Source organism: Corvus brachyrhynchos, unplaced genomic scaffold (assembly GCF_000691975.1).
Source record: "Corvus brachyrhynchos isolate BGI_N302 unplaced genomic scaffold, ASM69197v1 scaffold59, whole genome shotgun sequence".
Lineage (NCBI taxonomy): Eukaryota > Metazoa > Chordata > Aves > Passeriformes > Corvidae > Corvus > Corvus brachyrhynchos.
Window position 1 is genome coordinate 1,345,285 of NW_008246054.1, and position 7,385 is coordinate 1,352,669.

The 7,385-nt window shown below is 40.4% G+C and overlaps 1 protein-coding gene across 1 annotated transcript in view; it reads left to right on the forward strand.

Moving 5' to 3' along the window:
• DENND1A (DENN domain containing 1A) overlaps window positions 1–7,385 on the forward strand; it is a 165,065-nt gene that overhangs the window by 26,547 nt on the left and 131,133 nt on the right. The gene's annotated exons all lie outside the window — the stretch shown is intronic.

Here is a 7,385-nt window from a genome sequence, read left to right on the forward strand (position 1 = left end):
GTGATAAAGGTTTTTTATTTTTCTTTCTTTATTGCTTCTGAGACTTTTAGAAAAATCTTAGCTTGTAAATCCTGCCCTTCATGGTATTGGCACTTCCAGACTGTCACATTTAAATCAGAGCCTGAAATATTAGTTAACTGTTTCTTTCATATTCCCAGGACAAGGAGGGCTTACCAGCTGCTGTGGAAGTGGAGAGACTGTCACCAGGCAACTCCACTGTCTCGGAATATAAATACAAAGAGGCAGGAGAGAAACAAATTCAGTATTCATGGCCTGAGCACTTGAAACACATCTCTATTAAATTTATAGAGTGTCAAAAAGGTTATGAGAAAAAATACAATGATCAAACACAAATAAATTTAAAAAATTATTAAACCCAAAAAAAGCCTGCTTAAAGTAGGTGTTCCCATTCAACTTCTGCATTTAAACTCTTTTGTATAATTATTACAGGCAGCCTATAAAATGTTTCAAAACACTTCGTATTTCATTTTGTAAGTCAGGCTTTGTGGATTTCTTGACCATTGAAGTATGGTGTTACCTAATTATATTTTTTGCAAGTTTTAGCTGCTGTATAATTTGCTGACTAAAGTTACAGGGGGGAAAAAAGAATTAAAAATATAATCCATTCAAAATTTGCAGTTTGCAGGACTCCTGGAGTTTGGCTTAGATTTGCAGTAATACTACATTTCTGGGTTGGTTGAAGAACAGATGGTTATCAAGAGAAATATCCCCTTAAATGCATAGTAAAGCGAACTCAAAAGATTCATCAACCGTGCTTTAATGTGGGCTTGAGGTATCACCGAAGTCATTAACCAGTGCAGAGAAAAGATCTGAAGGCCTCAAATGAAGATGGGAGAAACATGTAACAAACAGGACTCGAAATAAGTACTTTTTTTGTCTTCTGGTTTTGATGTCTGTTATTTTAGTTTTAGCTCTATCCTGTGCACCCCCTTCTTTATAGTTCTAGCTCTAAACCGCTCAGTATCAGCAGTTTAAAAATTAATCTGGACTGAAAGTTTCCTTCTCTTCTTTGTAAAGAAAGAATTTTGAGTTTGCTGATCACTGAAGACGTCTTATGCTTTCCGATGCTTTACTGCTTTACTCTTAGCAGTTTAGACTGTTAGCAATACAGACATTAATCTGCACCATTATACAACTGGGTTTTGTAAAACCGCTATCATGGTATGGATGAAACAGAAGAGCTTAAGGATTTAATAGAGAGGTATTTCCCCAATTGTATTTCATATTTTGAACACTCTGCTTCCAACACAACTGTTACACAACTTCCATTAAAAGAATTAGTAAAGTTTTGGTTAAACCTGGCCCCATTCCATATGAGAGTCCGAGGAAGTAAATAATAGTAGTTAAGATGGAACATGTTGCCTTATAAAAGGGTCTGAGTAAATGCTCTGCACGTGGCAAGCTGGGCAGTTCAACAACTTGACATGACACCGAATAATTGATGAGGAAACCAATGGAGCCTCTTCTGTTTGTAAAAGGCAATGAGTGTTTTTCCTGTCTTCTTATCCAAGGAGTGAGTGTTGTTTCTGTTTATTTAACAGAATTGTAAAGAGAGCCAAGACCCCTTTAGATGGAAAGTTGGTTTGTCTGCTAGAAACAGTGAAAGTCTCATATTTAACGTTTACTCTGTTTACTCTGAGTGGGTTATAAAGCTGCTGCTGGTCTCATGCTTGCACTGGAAACCTGGTGTGAGGGGATCAGAAGCCTGGTGTGCACCCCAGGTGTACGGACACAACTCTGACAACCTGTGCTAGTTCTTGTGTTGTTAGAGCTGTTACCTCTCTACATCTCCTCATTCTGGAGAGCTGTATATTGCCTTAAGTAAAAATCTGTGAGGACATCTGTAGCTTAACCTGGTTTTTTTGGGAAAGGTTTTTTAAAAAACACATATAAGATGTTGCTGAACACTCCCGAGGAAAGTGTTGCTCCTCACTGCCCCTCTGGCTCTTGATGTGTTAATAATTTAAAAACAATTCTGGAAATCATAGTGATTTGCTTAATCTGTTCTGGTTTTCTCCCTTCCTTCCTGTTTCCTATGATGTGTATTTTATACTGCCTTTACGCTCAGTCTTTCCTGCTTTTGCATCACTTTACTGAAGTCTCAACAGCAATTTGTGTGTGAGTTATAAACCTTATATTATGTTTCTAGATTAAACTGTTGTGAAAAGCATTTTCATGTTACCAGTGAGGTTTTTGGCACTTGCAGGGCAGACTTCCAAATGTTCTGTTAAAGAGAGAGAGGCAAACTTGTGAGTCTGTTTTTTGTGACATTAATGTCAGTGGCCTTGTGCACAGCAGCTGATGTACCAGTCCTGGCTGGTTCTCTCAGCTGGTGCTTGTCGGGGATTCACAGAACCTTCAGTAACTGTTGGTACTGCAGGACCGTGTCCACCAGCTCAGGCCTAGCCTAGCACAGGGATGCAGCCTGGATCCTGGGTGTGGGATATTTGTTTGCACTGTGATCTGCTAGGTGAAGAGGTTGATTACAAACTGTTCTCACGTGAGTTGTGTGTTTGAGTGTGGAACCTGCTGCGGGTGCTTGCTGTGCTCAGCGACACCTCGAGGTAACCTCAGTCTCACACACTGGTGCTGGCAGCGGGGTTGCGTGATGGGGTGTAAGACTTTCTTGTAGCATTTTCTTTTACATCTTGGTTGTTTTCTGACTTGTACACTTTTAGAATAAAGAGCACTTTAAGAAGAGAAGATTGAAGGCTTAAAGCTGCATATTAAATAGAAATGGAAATTTTTATTCCATATGTATTTTATGCCAGAACTTGTTCTGAGGTTTTGTGTCTGTCTTCTTGTGTGTGTGTAGGTTTTTTCTTTCCCACATTTTCTCCACCCATCCCCGCCTTTTTCCCTCCTCCCCTGCTTCCCCCTCTCCGGGATGGTATCTGCAGGCTGAGCTGCAGCAGGTTAGGGGCAAGCAGGAGTGTTCGGCTGTGCTGAGTGCAGGACATCAAGGAGTTTGCAGAGGTTTGGAAAGAAGTTTGCGTTGCTTTTTAGTTGTGCTGCATAAAGACGAGAATGTGTAGTGGGTGTTGAAATTAAGTTACTCTGAATGGAACTCCAGTTCATTTTAGAGGGATTGCAGCTGTAAGGACCTTAAAGAAGTGGATGAGGTAAAGAATTAGTTAGGAGAAAGAAATGAAGTATTTTTCACTATATTTTTCAATTTGGGATTGAAATGAATTATTTGTAGCCAGTATGGATTAAATTGGCTGACTTTTATCAGGAGAAGCAAGTTCGTTTATATTGGGTTTGCATGGTTTACTCTGGAAGGTATTTTCTGATAATTTTTTGAAAACTTCCCTGGTTTTATAATTTCCATACAATTCAAATACAGACCAGTTTGAGCTGTGCTATTTGTAGAAGTAATTAAGCATGTCTTTCAAAAGCAAAACTCCTCACTTTATGATGTAAGAAAAGTTGAGAGTAAAAGAGCAGCATAGTTACACTAATGTGCCATTGTAGCATGTTCCCATCCTGTCATCTGGAAAATTAAATCAGGTTCCAGCATGGATTAACATCCAGACTTGTGTGGAGGGGAAGGTACTGTCTTAAATGCCATGAAATTGAACAATGGGATTATACAGTTCACAGCTAATTTCAATATTCTGCTGTACTTGGCTTTTTGTTGAACAAGATTCTATGGGGAGAGGCAGGGATAGCTTTTAGAACTTGGAAGCATTCACATATGTAATGAAATACTAACAGTGATAGCTGCAATATGGTTGAGTAATCAATGCAGTGCTCTACGTAATGTGCACAGACGTGACGTGGAATCAACTCACAGTTTCCAGTGCTGTATTTCACAGCATGTATTTATATTCATGAATGGCTGCTTTCCAGGGAAGTTTGTGAGCACTTGCTTTAGGCACAGACTGTGTGGATCTTGTCATCTTTGTGAGCTGAAATTACAAAACCGTTTGTAATGAAAGATCAACAGAGGAGTTCAGCATGTAGCACAACCTGAGTACTTCTTTTGGGGTTTGGGACAAGTTTAGTTTGAGAAGCATCTCCATAATTCTTGTGACTTTTTCCTTCTGGGGGTTAACTTGCACTGTGTTTGTTCCTGGTTTGCAGGGTCTTCTCCTGCCCTCAGCTGAGCTTTCAGAGCTCAGTTAAGTTATAGGTGACTGCAAAGCTTCAGCTCAGTGCTTTGCTGTAGCTGGACAAGAGGTTGGTCGGGATCTCAGTCTGGCTCTTCCCTTGTTCTGATGTCAGCAAATAGATTCCACTCTCCTGAACTTGAAAAAAGTATTTTACATGTGTTTACTTTGCATCATTTCACTCGAAAGCCTGTTAAGTACCTAGAATAACAGCATTCCCTATGTTTTGAGTTGCAAAGAGCTTTCTTACTGTCTAAAACTACAATGGAGCTGCATCTGTTTGCATGCGCTGTGCAAAACAAATTACTTCGAGTAAAAGTGTTTGAAGTTCCCAAGTTATTTTAGTTTTACAGGCAGAGTTGACAGTCAGTTCTGTTCGTGTGTTTACCAAGTATTTCACACAAATGCTGAAACAGTTTTCACTGATACTCGTGGTGCTGATTAAAGCTGAATCCTGGGTGCTGGCTTGGCCTGTATCTGTTTGACTGTTTTCCCTTGTTCAGAATAATTCGGTTATCATGTCTGTCGTGATTTTTGGGTGACTTGTGCTTATCCCTTCAGGGGAGAGCCTGTCTGTACTGAGTAATAGCAATGTTTGGTTTAGAGATGTTTATATTTCATAAAGTCAGGTGTCTTTAGGGCTACTATTGTATGTATTTATGTCAGTCCTCTTGATGTAGTGAGGGTGGTCCAGCTTCCTCAAACTTCATGGCATGAGCATGTAGAATTTAAATATACTTTTATTGTGGATGTATGTGTAGGTAAGTACAGTTGAAAACACCTTTCAAATGCACACTGGGTTAACAGTGAAGAATGGATGCAGTGATGATAGCTATAAGATGTGAAGTAGTTTCTTTTTCCCCTGTGTAGTGTTTTCCAAATAAAGATAGTGGAAGTTTAGTAAATATTCCCAGACCATTTAAAAGCTGAAGTGATGGAGCTGATGCAATTTTAAATAGAAAGGACTTGTAAAGACATGAGGGCCTGAGGCTGCCAGGCATAACTTAGAGTAGTTTTCTTACCTGTAGGGTTCCAGTTTGTCTGGATTAGCCATTCGGATGCTGTTGGGAGATGTGTCGCCCCAAGTGGCCTGTGGACAAGCTATATCCCTGTGTCACACAGGCATGTGACACGCAGGGCGGTTCCCTCAGGTGGGACCATAAAGGCACTAACAGGAATGTGTTAGCTCGGGGTGAGCTCAGCTGCCCGTGCTCACGCCTGAACGCTGGAGTCTCACAAAGCCCTGCACAAACCTCTGCCTCGGGACCAGGAGCTGAGATGGGGCTCTCAGACTTCACAGAAGTACACTCTAGTGGGTTTCTCTGGGCTGTCCTTCATGGTAGAGACCTCCAGGAACACAAAAGGGCTTTCAAGATGCTAAGAAAACAGGAAAAACACATGTTTACACACACACACACACACACACACACACACTTTGTATGGCTAATCTGTTTTGTTGGATTTTTCAAGAATGAGAATATGGGTTGCCATCTATGGAGGAATGTGTTTAGAGCAAACCCATTTTGGATTTATGTCAAACTGAGCTACTCATTTCCCTAAAAATTGGTAAATTATAAAATGTTGTGTATGGCAATATGTGTATATGTATTTATAATAAGTTTGAGAGCAATGGATCAGTAGAAGTGGGGGAGAATGTAGGTATCATGTTCAGACACCATTACAGATGTCTTCAACAATGCAAATTTATTTCTTTCATTGATTGGAGTTTTTTTTCTGTGAAATTCTGAAGTCTTGCCCTCTGATAATTAATTTAAAAATTACTTAAAAATTTGCATCTTAATAGATGTGGCATAGTTTCATCTTACCACTGATGCTGTGCTTGCTGTGCTGAAGTGTAAAGCCATACTGTCCTGTTAATCACTAATTGTGTGCAGAGGGGGCCCATGCCAGCACAGCTGGTCACATCCCTTTGGGTGTTTGGACACTTTGCTCACTTACCTGTGTGTAGAGTGAAGAATTTTCAAAGTAAGGCTTTAAAGGAGACCCCTTGCTTTCTGTTTCTAATCCACTGTATTAATGTAGATGGGTTTGCTCATATGTATATGTACAGTTTGATATATTGTATATGTGTCACGGTGAAATGTTACGACCAAGCATCTGATTGTCTGGAAAATGTAAAGCTAGAAAGTTTATAAAGGCCCAGGCTGTTGGATTTCTCATGTGGAAAGAGTACACCTTGAAAAGGAGTGTGCATCTGCTGGCAATGGAGTCACCATCACCAAACCCCTCACTCTGAGGATCTGGGCTGGCACTGCTCTGACACACCAGTGGAGGTGCCTGTGCCACCCCACCCTCCCTGCCTGCGCTGAGCCCGGCGTGGGGACAGCACCAGACCCAGCACGGCACCCAGGGGGACGCTGCCAGGACACCGTTCATTTGTTCATGCGTTACACTTCATTTTGAACTCTTGCCTGATTGTTATATGGTTTGGTTTTTTGTAATTAAAAAATAATCTTTGTAGAATGGAATGTGGCCTTCTCTGACGTATTCCTTTGAAAAACGGATGGCTTTGAAGAGATCTGTTTTAAATAGGTTGTCGTATAAATAATTTCAATCATGATATTCTGTTGTTTTATGAACATCTCTAATTAAATTTAAGATAACTTCTCAGGGAATACTACCGTATTATTTATTCTGACAGCCAAAGGAATAAGGACGTTGCATCAGTCTTGAATGCTTGCTACTCTGAAGTGTTTCACACTTGTTTTCCTGATGAGAGAGGTTCCAGGGCTGTGTTAATTGCCTCTTTCAAATTCTGGATAAATATTTTTGGTTATTTAGGGAGCATACCTTAAGTATAAAGTAATTTTGAGGGATTTGTAATCTGGTATCACTGAAAACTGTCTATGGAGATAAATCAGCACAGTGCCTGGAGCTGGCAAAACTGGTTGTCTGATTTTAACCAAAATGAAGTGCATTGGGTAACCATTTCCTGGTGACAAACCCAGGTGGCAAATTGCAGCCGGAAAGATATTGCCCAGGTAACAGCCCGAAGTTCAGTCTAGCACCAGGGCTTCTCTTAAAAAGTAATTTTTTAATATATATATATGTGTGTGTGTATGTACACACAGACATTTTTGGTTTCATGTGTTTTGTGTGTGTTTTATGTACAGTTTTTTTTCTGTCTGGAGGAGGGTAAAGGGAGAGCCTTGAAAAGTCCTTCCCTGCTCTTATCAGCACAGCAGCCTCAGCTGCCCTCCTTGGATCCCCTGCCAGGGTTGCTATCATCTT